Consider the following 21,147-nt stretch of genomic DNA (forward strand, 5'->3'; position numbering starts at 1 on the left):
GATGGAGCTAGAGGGTATTATGCTGAGTGAAATAAGCCAGGCGAAGAGAGACAGGTACCAAGTGATTTCACTCATAGGTGGAGTATAAGAACAAAGAAAAACTAAAGGACCAAAACAGCAGCAGAATCACAGAACCCAAGAATGGACTAACAGTTACCAAAGGGAAAGGGACTGGGGATGATGGGTGGAATGGAAGGAATAAGGGTGGGGAAAAAGAAAGGGGCATTACGATTAGAAGGTATAATGTGGGGGGTGCACAGGTTGGGCTGTGCAATACAGAGAAGATAAGTAGTGGGTCTGAGGCATCTTACTACGCTGATCAACAGTGACTAATGGGATTTGTGGTGGGGGACTTGGTGAAGGGGGAAGCCTCGTAAACATATTGTTCTTCATGTAATTGTAGATTAATGATATGAAAATAAAAAAATTTAAAAATTTAAAAAACTACTTAAAATAATAAGGAAAGTGTTTCTGCATGCTAGAAAAGATATATGTTTTGATAAGGTATTAGGAAAGGAAATGCATTTTATTGAAGGTAAAAGAAAGTAACTTTGTTCTGAGCTGCAGCTGGTTGTTTGAGTAGGGAGATTTCTGAATGTGGAGGAGGAAGGTTGTGGGAGGTTTGTGGAAGAATTTGATATAGTCATGCTATCAGGTACACAGCAAAATTAGATTTTTATTTTGTTTGTTAAAAGGACCAAGTTTCCTTAAACAATTGGTCGGCTTTTAATGTTGAAAGATTGCAAAGAGTTTTCTGATTGTTTTATCAAAGCAGTTTCTCATGCCTACAGTCTCAGTGAGTTAACAGGTATAAAGTCCCTTCTCCTATGATGCTACAAAGAATTTAACTACCATTATAGCTCTACCTCAATGGCAAAATGCCTCCCATGTGCCAATTCTCCATGCAAGTAATCACAGATACGAAAGTAGTTTTTTTATATCTGGGATGAATACATCTGGGTTACCCCAATGGCAGGATGCTTAAATCAAAAGGCCCCCCTCTGCTGGGAGCCAAGAAACCATTCCAATAACCACTGCCCAAGCTTTACCTGATATTTAGGCTGGTTTCCCAAAGACCACTGTTCACATATAATAACTTTACAGGACACAGACTAGCTTGCCACAGGTTGGACAACCTGCCCTGGTATCTGTTGGCCAACCCCAAAAGGCACTCACTGGCTGTGTGGAACTATTCTCTGGCCATGGCTACCTCCAGGGTGGATAGATAGGTGCACTCTTGGATTTCCTTGGTTGCAAGGACGTTGGTTACATCCCACACTGGGCAAAATTCCAACACCTCAAACATCAATGGAAGAGGAGTGTTTTTCATTGGTATGATCACCTAGCCTCCATTTTTATACCATATCTTGGTTTAGGAGATGTAATTTGGCATATCAAATCCTTAACCAATTTTACTCAAAAGGTCTTAATACTAAGGTTAAACTAATGCACCAAGCAGATAGACAAAATAGAATGGCACTAGACATCTAAGCAGCAGCACAGGGAGGAATCTGTGCTATAATTATAGTTGAGTGTTGTGTGTACAGTCCAAATTATTCACAAAATTTCTCTGATTTACTGCAGGACGTCCAAAAGCAAGTACAAGCTGTGTCAGACCCAGAAGTCCCATGGACTACTACAATATGGAACTGGTTTTCTAAATCCTTTTAAGGCCATAAAACGGCAGTGGTGATGGAAATGGAACTCAGGATGAAAATGCCCATCTCCCAAGGCCCTCTCAACTGACCAGTGATGGAGACTTCTAACTGCACCCTTTACTGCACCCCCTGTCAGCATGAAGCAGCCAGAGCTGTCGCCGCCCCCTTTCCCCTAGTAGCAGCTAGGGTCTCCATCTTTAGAAGGGGGAATGAGACAGGGATCATGGGTTTAGAAAGAGTAGGGTAAGGACCTCTGGAAAAAACAAAGGATGATAATCCATTGTGAGATTTGCTTTGGCCTGCTGGGGGTCCCAGCTTGTTTTTCTGACTTTACCCAGGTGCTGCTTTTCTTCCTCCAGCCCTGAACAAATGATTCGCAACATAGGTAATGTAGCAAGCAAGCCCAAAGCAATGTAGTAAAAGCAGGAAGGATTCCAGCTTGAAAATAAGATTGAATTTTTAAAAACCCAATTAGTTAAAAAGTGAATTTCTTAACATACTCTTTAACAAACAGGCAATAACTCAGCCCACCTTGGGAGGAAAGCAGGCAGTCTTAAGTGATATGCTCCCAGACCAGGAAGCTGCTATTCTGGGAGGAAATCAGAGCAGTCAATTTCTTGTAAATAACCACGGAGACTAATAAGAAACTTAATGTCTCTTCAAAGATAAACATTTTGGGACCACTTAACAGGTGTACATCCCTAGCCTTTTGTCTCTCAACAGCCTATAAAACCCCTAGACAACACACCACCCCGGGAACTCCAGTCCTGAGCCAGGAATTCTGTTCTCTCACCTTCTCTAAATAAAAGCCTCTCACTTGCTCTCCTAAAAAAAAAAGATGTTTAAAAGATAATTTAAAAGTAATGCCTTAAAGTAATGTACGTAAAAATTCTGGATTCTTTTTAGGAGATTAATTAAACTGGCATGGCTTAGTAAAGTACACTAAATGTTCCTTAAACATGAGGATTTAAAAGGTATCTTTTTACTTCTGTTAATTTAAGAAATATATTTTAAAGAATGATTTGGAAAAATGTAATCAGTAGTACATTTAAAAAGAGAGAGCATATACTTTCATAGTACTGAAGAACCTAAAAACAGTTTTAGAGCACAGTTCCTATAGCAAAAATAATAAAAATTGAAAATAAAAAAATTAAGGAAATAATTAGGAGGTTTTATAAGCAATCAAAGAATATGCTAGAATATTAAATGTAAGTAATCATCAAAATAACGGACCCAATATAATGGGATTCTCACTACCCATTTAGAGACACAGGCTCAAATTAGGCCAAATTCTAACACTATGCTATTTTCAGGAAACATTTAAAAAAATGCAAAAAGTTAAAAACACACAGGCAAAGATCTATAAGGAAAATGCAAATAAGAATAATGTTAATATCTAACTAGAACTGGAAGCAAAAGGTGTTAGGCTGGAGAAAGGAAAAGCAAGGACACGCAAACAGAACAGAGAGATGCCATAGGGGGAGAACAGACCAGACCCCAAAGTCCGTGCCATATATGGAAAGGGGATAGCTCTCCTTTCCTGATATTCCATCCTGATATGCCAACTGAGACTCAGATGTCAGCCTCCTCCCTCTTGGAAAGAAAAAAGTTTATAGTTGACTATTATGTCACCTTTAGCCAATCATACCTCTCCACACCCCCTAGGATAGCTTGCCCACTCCTCCCCCTCCTAATCCCTTATAAGCCCCCCACCTCCCCAACCAGGTGTGACTTCTCTGGCCTGTGACAAGAAGGCCACAGAACCTCACCTGGGGGTATTTAAATAAATTACCTGGTCCTTTGTTGCCTCTCTTTGCCTGCTTATTTTGGCTAAAATTTATCTTACAAAAGGCATTAAACTGGATAAAGAGTTATTTTATATTATTGGAAATGATTGAGAACAAATAGTAGCCAATATATATTTGACTGCGCATCTCTTGCCCGGCTCAATTCTCAGTGTTTTGGTCCAATTCAATACTCACAGAAACCCTTCTTTGGCTTTACAGTTACAACAGACTATTTTACCCTCAATTTTGCACATAAGGAAACTGAGGCAGAATGTGGCTACTAAGAAAAGTGCTCAAGGTCACTGGCAGGATGGGTGCAGCCAGGGCTAGATGTGGGCATTCTGGTTCCAAAATATAATAGCCTCAAAGCTTCAGATACAATATACTGGAATATAAAATAAAATCTGTTTTTAACAAACTCATGAACTGTTGAAGATTTTAATATGCTACCCAGACTTTGGAAAAGCTGGGTAAGATGAATAAGATAAAGGATGAAAAAAAGTATTTAAGTACTTGTTTTCTTCCCTTCCCAAATAAACAATTTAATACAAAACCTATTTGAACAATGCTTTTAGGATATCTATTGTCTGCAATTCTATAGGCATAATACCAAGAAAAGGCATAGGAATATGTAAGTGAAAGTAAATCAATCAATAACACAGGAAGGAAAAGACAATTTTAAAATTTGACAATATGGAAATTAATTAATGTGGTTCTTTCCCAGACTTTTTTCAAAATACTTTAAAAAATACATTAGCTAAAGTATAAATGTATAGTTAAAAAGAAATGGACTTTTAAAACTTTCCTGGAAACCATGTGTTGTTTCATTATGACCTTTTATTTTAAAAAGTATATCATGTAAAAATACAATTAATAGTATGTTTTGTCAAGTAGTATCCATTTATATTTGTGATCAGCAGGGCTTAGAATAATTGTGGAAATGAATTTTCTCCCTGTCACACAGTGAGTGAAAAGGAATTCTGCATAGTGAAAATGAGATGCCACATCATGAGAAGTGTGTTCTGTTGAAATGTACAATGCAAAAAAATAAATAACAAGGTTGGCATTTCTGTCAATTTAGTGGGCTACACAACAGGAGAGTTCACCTTTCTTCACAGGTTGGAAGGTTATCTCTTCTGAGTTCATGGGACACCATCCTGTGTCTCTGTTCTTCTTGGCTTCTAACCGTGAGACTGTACGAAACAAGACATGTCAGTTGAGATCATTCTGTATCAAGGAAAGGTTTTTCACAAATATTTTAACAAGAATTACAGATTTGCCTAGTAGAATGTATTTCTTTTCTTGAAAAAATACACCCTGATTGGTTTCCTGAAGAAAACCAAGAGTATGACACTAAAGTATTAGCAAAACAAATTATATTTATAATACTGTAGTCTACACTAATTGAGGGAGAGTTTACATTTAGAAAAATAATTCTTTTCATCAAAACATGTCCATTTACTACAAAGTAGTAAAGTCAGGTTCTGAGGAATGTTGGGGGTTTTTCTTTTCTTTCATGCACCTTGAAAGTAGTATACATTCTCCACACTGTTTCAAGTCAAAACGGAGGTTTTATGTATTTATAGGCACACATACAAAAGTATTAAGAGAAAACCAGGGAAGTGTACAATCCAAATCTCTGGTGTATCATTCAAGAGAGTTTAAGTTTCTTATGTACATTTTGTACATTCTTTGTAAACTAATTTCAAGTATTTTTGTTGTTACTATAAATGGAATTTTCATCTTCTAACTGGTTATTACTTGTATATTTGAAGGCTATTACTTTCTGAATAGCTTTGTTGAACCATCATTTATGTATCATAAAGTCACCTGTGTAAAGTGTACAATTCAGTGGTTTTTAGCATAATCACAAGGTTGTACGACCATCATGACTACCTAATTTCAGAACGTTTTCATCACCCCAAAAGAAGCCCCATACCTGTTTGGGAATCACTGTTTGTTTCCCTATATTCCACCTCTTCCTGCCCCAGACATATACTAATTCACTTCTCTATAGATATGCCTACTTTGAGTTATACAATATGTGATCTTTTGTGACTGGTTCCTTTCACTTGGCATAACGTTTTTAAGGTTCACTTATTTTTATAGCATGTATCAATACCTTGTTCTTTTTTGTAGCTTAATAATACTCCACTGAATAGGTATACCACCATTTGTTATTCATTTTTCAGTTGATGGACATTCAGTTTATTTGCACGTTTTGGCTATTACAAATAATTTGACTGTGAAGATGTACATGTTTTTGTGTGGATGTCTGTTTCTATTTCTCTTGGATAGATACACAGGAGTGGAAATGCTGTGATATGGTAGGTCCATTTTTAACATTTTGAGAAAGTCTCAAACTGTTTTCTGAGGTGGCCACACCATTTCCATCAGCAGTGTTTGAAGACCCCAATTTCTTCACATCCTTGTCAACACTTATTACTGTTGATCTTTTTTATTCTAGCCATTTGTGTGGGTATGCAGTGGCATCTCACTGTGGTTTTGATTTGCATTTTGCTAATTGCTAATGACATTGAGCATTTTTTCATGTATTTACTGGCTATTTGTACATCTTCTTTGGAGACAGGTCTGCTCAGATCCTTTGCCCATTTTAAATTGGTTTATCTTTTATTTTTGAATTGTAATAGTTCTTTCCATTCTGAAGGCTATTGTTTTTATGTTAATTTTATGTCTTTCTTTTTACTGAATTCTTTTGTGTTTGCATCAGTTTAGCAACAATTCTGTTTCCGGATATACTCTTATATCTTCTGCAAACAGGGGGAGTTCTACCACTTGCCCCAGGTTGTTTTCTCTTGTTTAATTGCATTGACTGATACCTAAATGCCATGTTAAGCAGTAGAGGAGTTGGTGGACATCCTTGTCTTGTTCTTTATTTTAGCAGAAATGCCTTTGGTTTCCCATTAATATCAAAATGGATTTTTATCATTGACTGTTTGCTTTACCTAACTATAGCTATTGTACTCTTTTCTGTTTTATTGTATCTTTCCTCAACCTCTTACACCATTTTGTAAGTCTTTCAGGCTATTTTCAGCACTTCTGCTTTATCAATTTTCAGTAGTTATGTGTATTGTGTGTAGCTCTAGTTTTCTTTAAATGCAAAGTTATCAGAAATGCAGGAACTCTGCTGACTTACTGCTTTCATGAAGTCAGGTTTAAAAACTTTCAGTAAATAACGGTTTCTTAAAACAAACAAAAAAACTTGAGAGGCACCTGGGTGGTGTTCTCTCTGCAAGAGCATCAGTACTGCCTGGTTTCCTAGGCTTCTTTTGTAAGCAGAAAACATTACTACACAGTGGGTATGAAAAAGCAAAAGAAACAGAAAGGATTGAATTTGACAAAGGATCCTAAAGGAGCTGGAAGTTATTTTGTCAACTAAATAGAACAATATTTATATAAGATTTGACATTTTCCATGTCTCATTTTTTAAAAGTAGGAATATTTCTTAGGGGGGATAATGTGTTCTTCAAAAAGTATATGTTTTCCATCAATTTTCTTAAACCTGGGCTTACTGTTAATGAGAAAATGTTGCTAAAGCCAGAATAGTTGCTCACTATGTTTAAGAACTATTGAGGGAAAGAAAATCCATGATTAGATATAATTTGGTAAAGTTTTGAGTTATAAAGAGGAAAAAAATTCTTCAATCTTCTAGAAAGGAAAAGAAAAAGAGTTCTCTTCCAATAGGTAAAGAATCTGAATGACTCTAAAAACAAAATGCCAAGAAGGCCGTGAAGCAGAATTTTGAGATGGATAATACAAGGGCTTAGAAAACACATTGCCATTTACCGTTCTTAAAAATCAACTCTACTATGTATTATCAACATGGATAAACCTCAAAAGCACGTTGAGAAAAAAAAATCAAGGAAATTAAATACTGAAACCCTTGAAGTTTGCTGTGTACTTTGTTCCATCCCATCTCCCCCTCTATCTGCCTCAGAGATAACCAACATCCTTAATTTGTTGTTTATCATTACCAGTCAGAGTTCTGCTATTCTCTCTCCCTATGCATAAATACACAAACATAAATACACATATTTTAAACTTGGCAAAAATGTTATTTTACAATATGGGTTGTTTTACACTTTGGTTTTCCTTTGCCTAGCACATGAATTTAAATGCTGTATGGCAATGCCTTGTAACCCTAGCACGATGAGTCATCCATGCTGTGGTTCGTGAACTTTAAGGCATTTTCAGTTTTTCTTAGTCACATTAAGGCTGCCGTGAATCCTCTCATGCACATCTCCTTTTGCCTGTGTGCAGGACGTTTCTCCAGGGCATGGGCTTATATTTAGAAGGGCATATATTTAACTTCCATAACTGATCCTTGTTAGTGGGAGCAAGAGTTGATTAACTTTTGCTTGTTCTTCTCTTGGTCATTATTTTCTCATCAGCCTCCTTAAGTTCTTTATATGTTCTAGATTTGAATTATTTGCTAAATGCATTGTAATTACCTTCTCCTAGCTTGTTTTATCTGTTAATTTTATTTCTGATATCTTTGGCTAAACATTTTAAAAGCAGTTTTATTAACAGATAATTCACATACCATACAATTCACAATTTAAATGGTACAAATCAATAGTTTCTTAGTATATTTATACAGGTGTGCAGCCATTATGATGATTTGAGAACACTTCATTTCTCCAAAAAACAACTTGACATACACTAGCATTCACCCGGTTTTCTCAGCCTTAGGCAACAACGAATCTACTTTCTGTCTGTGAATTTACTTATTCTGTACTTTTCATGTAAATGGAATAATAAAATACGTGGTCTTTTGTGTCTGGCTTCTTACACTTAGCACGATGTTTCCAAGGTTCATCCGTGTTTTAGTGGTTTCAATACTGAATTCCTTTTATGGCTGACCAATGTTCCACTGTATGGATACACTACATTTTGTTTATCCATTCATTAGTTCATGGCCATTTGGGTTTCACTTTCCGGTTCGTATGAATAATGCTGTAATGAATATTCATGTACAAATCTCTGTGTGGAATGTTTTTAGTTCTCTTATTAAACACATTTTTATATTTAAAAATAGCCAAATTTGTGAATCTTTCCCTTTTACAGATTTTGCTTTTTCTTTTTAAAAGTGGTTCTTCCCAATACCAAGATCACAAATATATTATCCTGTATTTTTTTCTTTGCTACTCACATTTAGTAGGCCTTTAAGCCACCAGAATTGATCTTGGGTTTACTCTGGGTGGGGAAAATTGAGTTTTGTATATAATACAATACAGAATATAAGTCTATTTTAATAGGTTTGGTTACCAGGATTTTCTGGTATCAGGGCATCTAGAAATCAGAGGAACATTAAGATACCTCTCGGATTTTCTGGGATCAGGGCTTTTTAGTGTTGAAACCAAGACAATCTCAGGCAACTGGGAGGAGCTGGACCCTAATACCAAGTATGTTGGTATTTATAGAATAGCTCATTCTCCCTTTTGTTACTTTTGTCATGTGCTGATAAAGCTTTTTATATTTCTTTTATTGTCCTCTATTGGTGTGAAAACTTTGTTGTATTTCTGACTAATCATAAATACCATTAATTTTGAAAGAAAGTGTTCTAATACACTTTTTTAAGAAAGTCAGAAGTTATTTGATTCGGCCATTTTATCATGAGATTAGCTATTTACAACTTTGGATTTACACACCTTAACACAAAATTAAATACCATGTTTGACAGCTATGCAACACTTGTGTCTGTCCTTGTCACTTCTTTCCGACGACTACCCTCTGGGTCCACTTTTTCCGAAGTACATTCCTTCTTAGTTTATTAGGGAAGGTCTGAAGGTAAGTTACCTTTCTTGCCTTTGTATGTCTGATAATATCTTATTTACCCACACTCTTTTGTTATAGCTCGACTAAGTTTTCAGTGACTTTTCTCTGGTAGTTTGAAGACATTGTTCTATTGTCTTTTACATACATACATAATTCGTGCTATGTAAGTTCTGGCCATGAAGATGGTATCTCAGTATAGATTTATATTTTACTCACCATGGTTGGTGCCAGTAGGAGGAGTCAGCGACCCATCTACCACAAGGCCCATTTGGCATTCTGGCCACAATCTCAGCCTCTGGTTCTTTCCCCAAGGCAGCAGCGGGTGGGGAGGATTGGCTCAATGCCAGCTGGAAGTCTCATGTGCCCTGGGGTGCCTTTGCATATGTCTCTGGCAACCATATCTAATTATCTCACCAAGACTGAAAAGCAGAGTGAAAGATCATCAGAGTGAAAGGCTTAAATGTAGTCTCTTCACTATTGGTGGGTGCCCCCCTATCCAGGGTGGGCCCTGGGCACCCATGTGAGTAGGGTGTGCCAACACATGCCTCTCCTCCAGTTTTCTGCCATGTCCTCTATATTCTGGCATGGGGATGACGTCTTGCCTTGAAGGCCAGACTTCTTAGCTCTCGTCACCCCCATTTTCCCCATATTCCCACTTGCTGTCTGGGGCTCTGTCCTAAATGGACAGACTGCCTAGCATCACAATTTGATGAGTCCCTGGTGTGTCATATTGCTGGGTCCCATCCACCAGACTGGAACTTCTTGGAAGTTAACACTAGCCCACATCAAGCAGGAGCAGAGATAACTTACCTGGACATTTCACTTCCAACCTCTAACCATCCCCATCCCCACACACTTTTCATTCTAATTCTAATGGCTCTGGGTCACTGTTCTTGATCAGTTCCTCTATCAGTTTCTCTTCTTCTCCATTGGATAGTGAAGTCTTGGTCCAACTTACAGTCAAGCCTATGTAAATTTACAATCATTTAATTGATTAAAAGTATGTACCCATCTGACCTGTAACACTTTCTATATTCAAGATTTCAGAAATGTATCTTAATGTTCCTCTGATTTCTAGATACAAATCATACATTTCTCCAGGCCTTTCACAGTGACTCAAATGGTCAGGATGTTTTACACTCAACTCAAGTTGTGTATCTTGTTTTTAAAGCAATGACTGTGTATCTTTCTCTAGCAGTAAGTGTAAGCTTTAGGCTTTTCTCTGTTAAGCATGTATTTTGTTATTTTTCTTTATTAAAAAACAAAACTAAAAAACATGCAGCAGGCTTTCTCTGCTTCAAAACCCTAACCTTAAGATCCATCCTAATTCTAACTCCTCCACGCAGACTTTACCAAGTGAGGGTGCTTTGAATGTACTCCTTACAACCAATCAGGCAGTGATTCTGCCCAAATGGTGCTATTCGATCATCGTCCACCTTAGGTTGTTCTTTACTTGCTTTATATACATGGGTCTGATTCCAGAGATCTGAATGGAATCCCCGAAGCTATACCGCCTTGTCTTGGTTTGTTGTCGTCGTCATTCATCACAGAGCCCAAGTCGTCTTTGGCATGTAGTAGTTAGGAACATTTTGGTTTAACCGCGGCTGACCCTGCTTAGGGGAGCCACTCACTGGCAGCCGGGCGCCTTACTAGGACTCTCACAGGGCGCCTCACAGGGACTCTGACCAGGAAACTCACTGGGACCCTCCACGGGAGCCCGGCCCGTGCGTCACTAGGAGCAGCTGCAGCAGCAACACCAGCAGAAGCAGCAGGCATTGTGCGCCCCGCGCGCGCCCACCAAGTCCGGGGCATCCAGGGCTGCAGACATCGGCTGTCTGCGCATTTCCGTGCGCTTTGGTCCGGCTGCAAGGAGGAGCACAGAGTTACCACCACGGAGGCCAGGAAAAGGCAGTGTGACTACATCCAGGTCAGCTCCGCTAATGCTCATAACATTTGGTGCTTACAGTCCATTAGCTTACAAGCGTTTGTTTAATGCCCAGTATCTGCCAAGCATGGTGAAAATTCCAGGAATAAATAGACTAATGGAGGGTCCCTGTCCTACAGAGACAGACACACACACGGATGCCACATATGTTTCAGGTGTGGCTGCAGGCTTGCAGTGGGAGCATTTCCTAGACCGGAGTTCCCTGCGGGCTGAGCCAACGGGGGCAGCTGAAGGTGACCGCTGAACTCGACCGCCCCGGGGCCAGAGCACAGATGCGGGAGGAAGCCACACCTGAACAGTCAGGTAGCTAACAGCAGTATGAGGAAACATCAGAAAGACGGACGGAAGTCCTGGAAGTTGCTCGGTTCTGAGGCCCCCCTGACAGATTCAGATCTGTACTAGCTGGGAAACCTTGAAGATGTTACCCAACTCGGGTAACGTGCAAAGCTCTTAGAACCCCACCTGCTACAGAGTTATTCCCAGTTAGGAGAAAAGGGCTGTGGGTGGCCTGCCCAGACCTGTCCTGACCTTTGTCGGGAGAACACCCTGGCTACCTCAGTGGAGATCGAGCCACTGCAACTTGGTTCATGCCCTTCAACCCTCATTTTTCTGACAAGAATATTATAAGGAGAGAAGCAAGAAACCAGCAGAAGGAACCAGAAATTGCCAAGTCCATTTTTACTTTGGATGCTGTCATTGAATTAGTGGAGTACAAGCAAAAAATATAAAAGCCACACTAAAGAACCTTAAATAAGGCTTCAGAATTAGAGTCTGGATTTGTTATTCCATAACACTAGATCTATCTCTTCCTATTATTACCTATTCTAATATGCTGTTGTACTTTGTTTTAATCATGAAAGTTGTATTATATGTTTTTATATGGGTAAGTGAAGTTTTCTTCATGAATTAGAAAAAAAAGCGTTTGGTGATTGTCTGTTTTTCTTCCACCCGAGTTTTGGAATCAGCTTGTCAAGGTCCAAAAATACCATGTTGGGTTTTTGATTAGGACCAGGGTGAATTTATGGGTATGTTTATGAGAAAGATCTATTTTAGTACTGACAAATCAGGGACGACCCCTCTGGATTACCCCTTTTTTTCAATTACACCAGGATGTAAGTTCCAGGACAGTGAGAGAGACGTGTGGAAGAGTCTTACTGTCCCTTCATCTGCAGCAGAAATGACACTCACAGCAGCTGTCCACTGTCTCAGCCTCCCCTTAGCAGTACAGCTTCACTTGGTCAAAGGATGGAGGCAGAGACATCTGCCTAACTTACAGCACATTCTACAGGCACCTCTGGGAGACAGAGTCCTTTAATGCTCCTGGGGACGAGCCTTCGGCCTCCTCTGGGCATCATGTTCTTGGCTCATCTGTGCCATTTCAGTGGAGACATAGGCGAATATCGGTTTCACTTCTGTCAGGACACAGAGGAGCAAGGACGAGCTGGCACAGTCAACATACAAAGACACTTTGAGCAAAGTTATTGTCTAACAGATGTTATGCACTTTGCCTCATTAAAAAAAATCACAATAGTTTCTCAAAAGAAGGATTGTGATGTGGTAGCATCAACGGGTTTCAAGAGACTATGTCATCTTTGTGACATTGGGTCTCCCAATCTGTGCATGATTCACTCATTCTCTCATGTATAGTTTAAGAGTTTTCCTTAAACAGGTCTTACATATTTTTGATAGGTTTATTCTTGAATATTTTATAGATCAATATTTGCTGCTGTTGTAAATATGCCCCCATCCAATCCCCACACATCCATGTTTCTAAATGGTTATTTCGGAGTATATCTGGCCTCTCTGTTAAATTCTCTTATTCGTTCTAATAGTCTTTCTGTTGATTCTCTTAGGTTTTCTGGTTAGACGATCATACTGTCGATAAACAGTCACATTTGTCTGTTTACTTTCTGTACCTTTCCAAGGTATAAACATCATTCCTCTGCTTGCTCTTATGACCAGGAAGTTCAGTAAACACTGAGAAGTAGCAATAATATTAGGCACCTAAGTTGTGCCAGCCTATCTTATTAGCTAACACATTTCACTTGTTCACACCTATTTCTTTGTAAATACAAGAATCTTAATGATTTAAAGAGCAGATTGAGAACATCACAAGGTTGCTCATGACTAAACACAGCCTTCAGAAATCAAAGGCAAATTCCATCAAAGTCTGTTCTTACACATTTTTGAAAACCAGCTTTATTGAGGTCTAACAGACATTCAGTAAAATGCACATTTAAAGGGCATAATTTGATATATTTGGGCATGTGTACACCTCTGCAACGACCACCACAATCAAGACCACATCATCAACCCTAACAGTTTCTTCACACCCCTGGGAATTCCTCTCCCAGCCCTTCCCTCCTGCTCCTGCCTGCCCAAGACAATGAATGATCTGTTTTCTCCCACTATATATTAATTTGCATTTTTATAATTTTATAAATTTTATATAAATGCAGTCATACAACATATACTTTTTGTCTGGCTTTCTTTACTCAGTATAGCTATTTTGTGTTTTTTGCATGTATCAATTGTTCATTCTTTTTTTTCCTGAGCAGTATTCTGTTGTATAGATATGCCACAGTGTTATCCATGCTCCCTTTATAGACATACCTTTTCGATGGCTGCTGAAGACTATACATATACGACACTGTCTTCTATTGAACATTAAAATCTCTTGTCAGACAAAATGAGAGGTGTATGTTGCTGAAACTGTATTAAAATGTACTGCACTGCATACAAGTGTAACATGTTTCTACAGTTTGTTCTTCCACATTGAAAAATGCTTGATGATCATGTTTCTTTGGTATGACTATCGAAATTTGTTAACTATTTTCCTAACTTAAAATTCTTCATTTCTTTTTTCAATGGTCTATTTAAACTTTTCCTCTGCATATCACTAGGATTTTTTTGTGGTTTCTTGGAATTCTTACACGTGGATTAGTAATTTTGACATCTTATTTCAAGTTTTGAATTAACAAGGGTATTAGAAACATACACTCTCTCTATAAAATTAATCATCTCTCAGTTCCCCCAAACCCTAAATTAATAGGTATGGTTTTCACTCAATCACTAGATACTGGACTGTTTAGTGGTGGGAGTGGTCATGAATATTCATGCTCCGCTGAGGGTTGGTGAAACAGGAGAGCCTGAGAGGAAGCTAAAAGTGTTACTAAAACATGAATATTAAGATAAGCAAAATATTGATAATTGTTGAAATTGTGCCATTAACCTGTGGGGTTTGTTATACTACCCTCTCTATACCTATGTGTATTTTGTTTGAAAATTTTCTTTCATAAAGTTTTTTAAATGTTGAATTCTATCATATTTAAAAATACCTATTGAGATAGCCATACAAATTTCCTCCTTTGAACAGTTAATGAAGTGAATTACATTATTGAATTTCTAAACGTTGAATGAGTCTCACCTTAGTAAGTAAACTCTTGTTAGTTCTAAAAGATGATTATTTTATTATACTGCTGAAATGGATGTAGTGATATTTTATAAGAGTTTTTAAAATCTAATCTATCTATCTTTAAAAGGGACTTAATTTTTTCCCTGAAGATCTGTAGAATTTGCCCATAAAATTACCGGAACCTTTTAGGAGTGGCTTGTGAACTGTTTTTAATTTCTTCTTTGATTTCTGTTCATTTTCTTCCTTTCTAAGGGTCAATATGGCATTTCTCATTTCCTGAAAAAAAAAAATTCATTTTATCTGGTTTTCAAGTTTACTTGAACTTATTTATTATTAGTCATTTTGTAATTATCACAACCAGATGCTAATATTTACTTAATGCTTGTTTGAAAAACAAATATGTACCTGCTAATGGGAGAGTTGTATATTTACTGTCACTAAATGCTTGTAAATAATTACTTTTTTAATGTAATAGCTAATTAATACAAAACCCTAACAAAAAATATTGAATAAATGCTGCCTATTTGCAAGTTTTAAATATGCCATTGGCATATATGTTAATTCAGTTAGTCCTTTCAGACACTGGCATGTGATCTGATTAGCCAAATTAGTTTTTCCTTTTCTTTTGCCTTCATTGTATCTGTGGGAGAATTCTGTACACATTTCATTTTCCCTTGTTCTTTCTAAATAGCATGGAAGCAGTGCTTCTTTTACATTGTTATTCTACTCTTCTTCTGGTGTGTGTCTGGCATAGACTGCTGGGCATCATTTCAGAGTCTGTTGGGATGACTTGGGCATGTCACATGTCACAGTAACTGACTGCCTTTGCTTGAGAACCCCGAGGCTCAGAAGTTAGATGAATGTGAACCAATGCCAGCAACCTTGGATGCTTTATTCTATAATTTATGGAATTTTAAAAGCAGCCTGAGGAAATGGGAATAATTCAGGCTGGCAGTTTATTAAATATTCAGATCTTAACCAAGAGATAATCCTACTCAAACATGGCTTTTCCAAATTCCTAGGAACCTGACATTTAAGAGAATTCTTTCAAATTCAAGTAAAAGCTGAGACAAACTCTAAATCTTAATCAGAGTCTTTTAACTTGGATTTGAAAGCAGTAACTAATTGGAAAAAATTTTAACCTAAGTATCAGAAAAGTTGTATCTTATCTTTCTTGCAACTTAAACTTGGTAGTTGGATTCCATTAATAGTTGTTTATTTTCATTACAGTTTCCAAATTCTGAAATAGCCATTGTTGAATTATACAGTGGGAACATAATGAAACATCAAATACTGTGTAAAAAAAAATCTTCTCACTTAATTCTAGAATCTGACTTCCTGTTCCAAAAGGCTGCAGAAATCATAGAAAAATCCGACAAAGTGATAAGGAAAATATTCAACACAGCTGTCAAGGTCAGCAAACTGCTTTCTTCCTCCAGTTGGCAAAGCACTCCCAGCTCCCTCCTCCCCTCCTGCAGGCTCCTCTTTTGCCCTGCACATGCCAAAATGCCACATATCAAAATAATATAAATTGCTCCCCTTGCTTGTGCTCCAGGCTCAGACCTTGGGAGATTACTCCCCTCGGAGTCCGCCGGTGTAAAAATAAAACCTCAACACTCCAAGACCTCTGAGTGCCGCTTAGTTTGTCCATCAGCAACCCAGTCCAAGTTTTCCAGTATTTTCCGTAACAAAAGAAGAACCAAGAACGTTAAAGGATGAAATTCAATCCATCCTTGGCAACCGTTAGAAACATATCCCACCATCAGCAGATCATTTAGGGCCCTTAAAGAGATAAATCAGAATACAAGGAAATTGAGAGGACAAATTCCCTTGGAGGCGACTGTAAGTCCAGGGAGAGGAAGTCCCGGGGCAAAATACCTCTAAAAACCAAAATCAGTCAAAGGGAGAAATAAAGTTTAAAACCTGTTTATTGCTTACAAACTGCAGTCCAGGGCCATCTTTCTCCTCTGCTCTGGAAGAAGCAAAACAGGCCTTCAGGTACAGAGAAGCCCTCCATTGCCCAGGTAATTACCCATTGATACGGAGATGAACTTCTCTCCATCCCTGAGGATGTGCAAATGTACTAAAGCCATACTTCTATCCACCTTTGAATGCCTACTGATATGCAGATATACTAAAGGCAGGTGAGATAGTCTGGAAATATTACAATTTTACCCACAGCAACCCAAATCCCAAATCCAGTTATACAGTCTGAGTTACTTTCTCAACATACCCTGGCTCTTGAAGTATTTTTCCTTAATGCCTATTTTTCTGTACTGCTGAGACAGGGACCATGGGCTTAGACAGAGTAGGGTGAGGGCCTCCAGATAAAGCAAGGCAAGATTTTACAGTCAAAGCAATGTAACAATGTAAAGTCCCTATCAAAACTCTGTGTTCAGCATTATGCAAAGTCAAGGTCACTCTAACTCTCTAGGGTAAAGATACTAGACTAGGAATACAGACATCTTTAATGAGATCAGTTAAAGGTTAAAAGGCCAGGAGCAACTTGGCCTGGAATGTTTGAGTGTTCCGCAAGGGTATCTCAGTGTAACCTGTGACTTCACTGTAAACAGCCCTAACAAACAGACAACAACCCAGCCCACCTTGAGGGCAGGGCAGGTGGTACAAGTCCACACCCGAAGCCTTCAGTTCCCAAAAATCCTCAACAGCTTATAAATCCCCTAGACCATGCAGCACCCCGGGCTCTCTTGTCCCCTCCTGGCATGAGCCAGGAGCTCTTTCCTCTCACTTTATTTCTAAATAAAAGCCTGTACCTTGCTCTCTTACCTTGAGTGTTTGTGAAGCTCATTCTTTGGCTTCGTGAACAAGAACCCTGGCATCACTGCTAGATAGATCATAAGTGTGAAAATTAATAATGGGAAACCTCACTAAAATGGAGTTGGGAGGCCAGGAGAGCATGCTCTCACACCATAACACTCCACGTCCATTACAGAATCCTCAACAGGAAAGAATTAATTACAGGGAACAGCCATTAGGGAAAGATGTGCACTCCACCTTGTACAAGAAATCAACCACCCCTGCAGATGAGCCAGTGAGAAACCATCGCCCTCTGAATGTTCGCTTTTCTCCAGAGGACTTGTGCTCAAACAAGTCCTCCCACCTTCCTGCCTCTCCATGAAATAGCATAACTCTCCCTTGCCTGTTGGGCTAAGCTATGGTTTTTACCTGTAGCTTGCTTGTCCCTAATTGCAATTCTCTATTATTCACTATTCAACCCACTTTTGCTGGTAAAACAACTATTTTATTTTTAAAGTCAACATGTTGGATAACAAGGTCTGTCAGAGACAAGTGGTACTCTAAGTACTCCTCAGTACAACTCTGTTACCTGCTTTAGACAGTGACTTTGAATATCTTATTTAGTTTTAACTTCCTTATTTTATCATCCTACATAAAATCTAGCTTGTGATTCATTTTCTTGTCCCTATGTGAACCGTGCCCTGGGCTTCACCATTACATTATTCAAACTCTAGTTTGTATTTTCTGACTCCTGGCTCCAGTGTCTTGTTGTTGCAATCCACCCATTACTCTCTAGAGAGAGATATCCAGAAGGCTACTGTGAATGTTACAGAGAAACTAAAGACAAAGATTAAAGTGCTCAAATTTTAGAAGTCTGGGGACTCTATTCAAATTGGGGCAATGAGTTCCCACTTTGATCCTTCCCTCTGTTCCAAACAAAAGCAATGACAGGTAAGGAAAACCTAAAAAGATACAAGTGAGCCAAAAAATGAGATAAAAATATCTGAAAACCAGAAAGAAAATGGAAATGTGGATGAATGGCTGGGGTGGAAACAGTGGGCCTGCTTGGCTCTGGGTCCATGAATCAGACACAGGCAACACTGGTCTGTCTGTCAGGTTTAGGGCACTAAGGTTGCTGCAGGTAAAACAGGGACTGGAGATGCGTTCACTGTGTTAAAAGCTTCTGTATGAAAGAAACCATAAAGGGAGCAACAGTGATGGCTGACCTCGGTTGAGGCTTAAGGAAGCTGTGAGCTTATGTATAGGACCAGGTGGGTGATTCAAACATCCTCATGGTCAGCAATGAGCCAGAACTGCAGGCTCTGAGATCAAATCTGCCATAATCTCAATATCATATGGGGCAGAAATTCTGAATTGTCGTCATAACATCTGGTTGTCAGTACAATGGCTCAGGTGTCCGGGGGAGGAAATCTCAGGGTTTCCTGACAGAATTGAAAGCTAAGGAATACAGAAAAATAACAAATGAAAAGAATATTTCCTTCAAAATGAACATTCAAACCAAAATCCCCACACACACCCCCCCCACACACTATAGGCTAAGAAAGACAGTCATTAAAATTGACTATTGGAATATGAATTCAACTTCATGGAAGACGAAAAAATGTTAAAATGCTCAAAGAAATAATGAATAAAGAATCTTCATTTAAAATAGAGAAGAAAAGGAAACACAATCAGATAAAAATGAAATAACAGGTAGATAGCAGAGAGAACCAAGTAGAAAATTTCAAGGAATTTAGAAAATAGTACTGAAGAATTAACTTAGAATTTTATGCAGAGACACTAAAAAATAGACAGGGAGTGGTGGGACCTCTAGAAGGGCTAGGTGAGGGACTCAGACCCTCTCTCCAGCAAAACATTTAGCAGGCTAAAAAAAAAAAAGACTGGATTTTTAAATAAAATGTTATTTAAAAAGTCTCTGGAAACTCCTACATACAAATGTAGGTCAATTTGTGTGCAGCAAGTGGAGAAACATTTATTCAAGAAAATTTACTGAATATCAGTAAGACTCTGTGGCCTTTGAGCCATGACCTGCTCCCATCCTCACTATTCCCAGCTGTGTGTGCTGGAAACTGTACTCTAGGTCAGTGCAGCCAAGACATGGCTGTCCTCTCCACCCCTCCCACCCCCAGCACCCAGTTCCAACATAGTCTCTGGAGGGGCAGGCCACCGGCACCTGTCATCCTTCCCTAGTTCTGTGTTGCAGAACCTCTATTCCGTGTGTGTATGTGAGCATAGCCCTGAAGAATGGGTCTTCCTCCTCCCACCTGCCCTTATCTGTAGGCTGGAAACTCCAGCTTGTTGGTAAGGCATAGTCTGCACTGGGAGGAGCGAGCTGAGAAGACCTGGGGCTGCCATTCCCACCGGATTTTGCACACTTGCCCGGAGGGCTCCGAGGAACAGAGAAGCAGGCTGCTGTCCTCTCCCCCAGGTCTGGTGCAGTGGTGCTAAGGTTCTTCTTGGGGGAAGGGCAGGCCTTTGGAATAACTATTTGGATTGGCATGGAAGAGTTCATTCCTGCAGGCACTGTCAAAAAAACTGGAGATTTTAGTGAGCAAGCATTTATGACAGGGCTGGTAGCTCCACGATACCAGCAGCCACAAGCACAAAAGCAGCGAGCACACATGCAACAGAATCGTCAAGGGAAAAAAGAGACAGGTAGAGACTGGAGAAATCCATGTGCAGGCTTCCCTCAGGTTTCTCCTTCTCATAAGGAATCACACAGAGCACATGGCTCCCCAGCAACAAAAATGCATCATCACGTGTGACGTTTCTGCCCAGGAAGCCCTTTAGAGACTCAACACCCTAGATTTTTCTTGGGGGATTGGTCATGTAGGGATCTTTTGGCTAGCATATACCAAAACTCCATACTTCCAGAAGGAAAGCAGGTATTCAGCATAAAACATACTGCTGGTGCAAATACTCTAGGCAAAGCTAGCCTGCAGTCAATTAATTGAAAATACTTTTGTAAGATTGGAGGCACTAGAGGGAGGAGTGAGCATGTCGGACACTGATGACGAGCCAAAGTCCCCGGCTGCTGCCCCGTCCCAACCTGAAAAATGTGCCTTGGGCTAGCCAATCCTCGTGCCACTGTAAATCTAAGCTCTGCCTCCCCCTACCTTCTTTAAAAACTCGCTGCCTGCCCTGCTGAGTGCGACTTCCCCAGCCTCCATTTCCATAGACTGGGGAACATCGCCCGGGCATTGCACTCAAATAAACTGCCTGGCCCTTTGTTGCCTCTCGTCGCCTGCTTATTTCGGTTACAATTTATCTTACATTTTGGAATTTATCTTACAACTTTGAGAACCAATTTCTCAGTTACCAGTCAAGGGCTGATACTGCCAGTAAGATTGGAAAGATTCTAAAGACAGCAATCTCAGGCCTACCACTGTGTTAATAGTGTTCTGCACAGGCACAGAAAAAAATATCTGAATACCTAACGGCTATTAAATGGCTTCCCAAATGTGATGAAAAATACAACATAACAATTAACTTCAAGTAGGATAAACTCAGAGAATCACATTCAGACACGTCATATAGTCAAACGTTGAAAGCCAAAAATAAAGAGAAAAACCTTAAAGGAGTAAGAGAAAAATGACTTATCACAAACAAGTAAATCTCAATGAAACTATTACTGCAGTGAGACAACATAATCAAAGTGCTAAAAGATAAAAACTGTCCACAATGAACCCTATGTCAGCAAAGCTATTTTTAAAAAATGAAGGCACAATAAAGATAATCTCTAATAAGCAAAAACAGAATTTGTTG

At 39.0% G+C, this 21,147-nt stretch overlaps 1 pseudogene; it reads right to left on the reverse strand.

The window, feature by feature from the left end:
* LOC140845665 (uncharacterized) overlaps nt 1-21,147 on the reverse strand; it is a 66,893-nt pseudogene that overhangs the window by 10,754 nt on the left and 34,992 nt on the right.

This window comes from Manis javanica, chromosome 2, assembly GCF_040802235.1.
Source record: "Manis javanica isolate MJ-LG chromosome 2, MJ_LKY, whole genome shotgun sequence".
Lineage (NCBI taxonomy): Eukaryota > Metazoa > Chordata > Mammalia > Pholidota > Manidae > Manis > Manis javanica.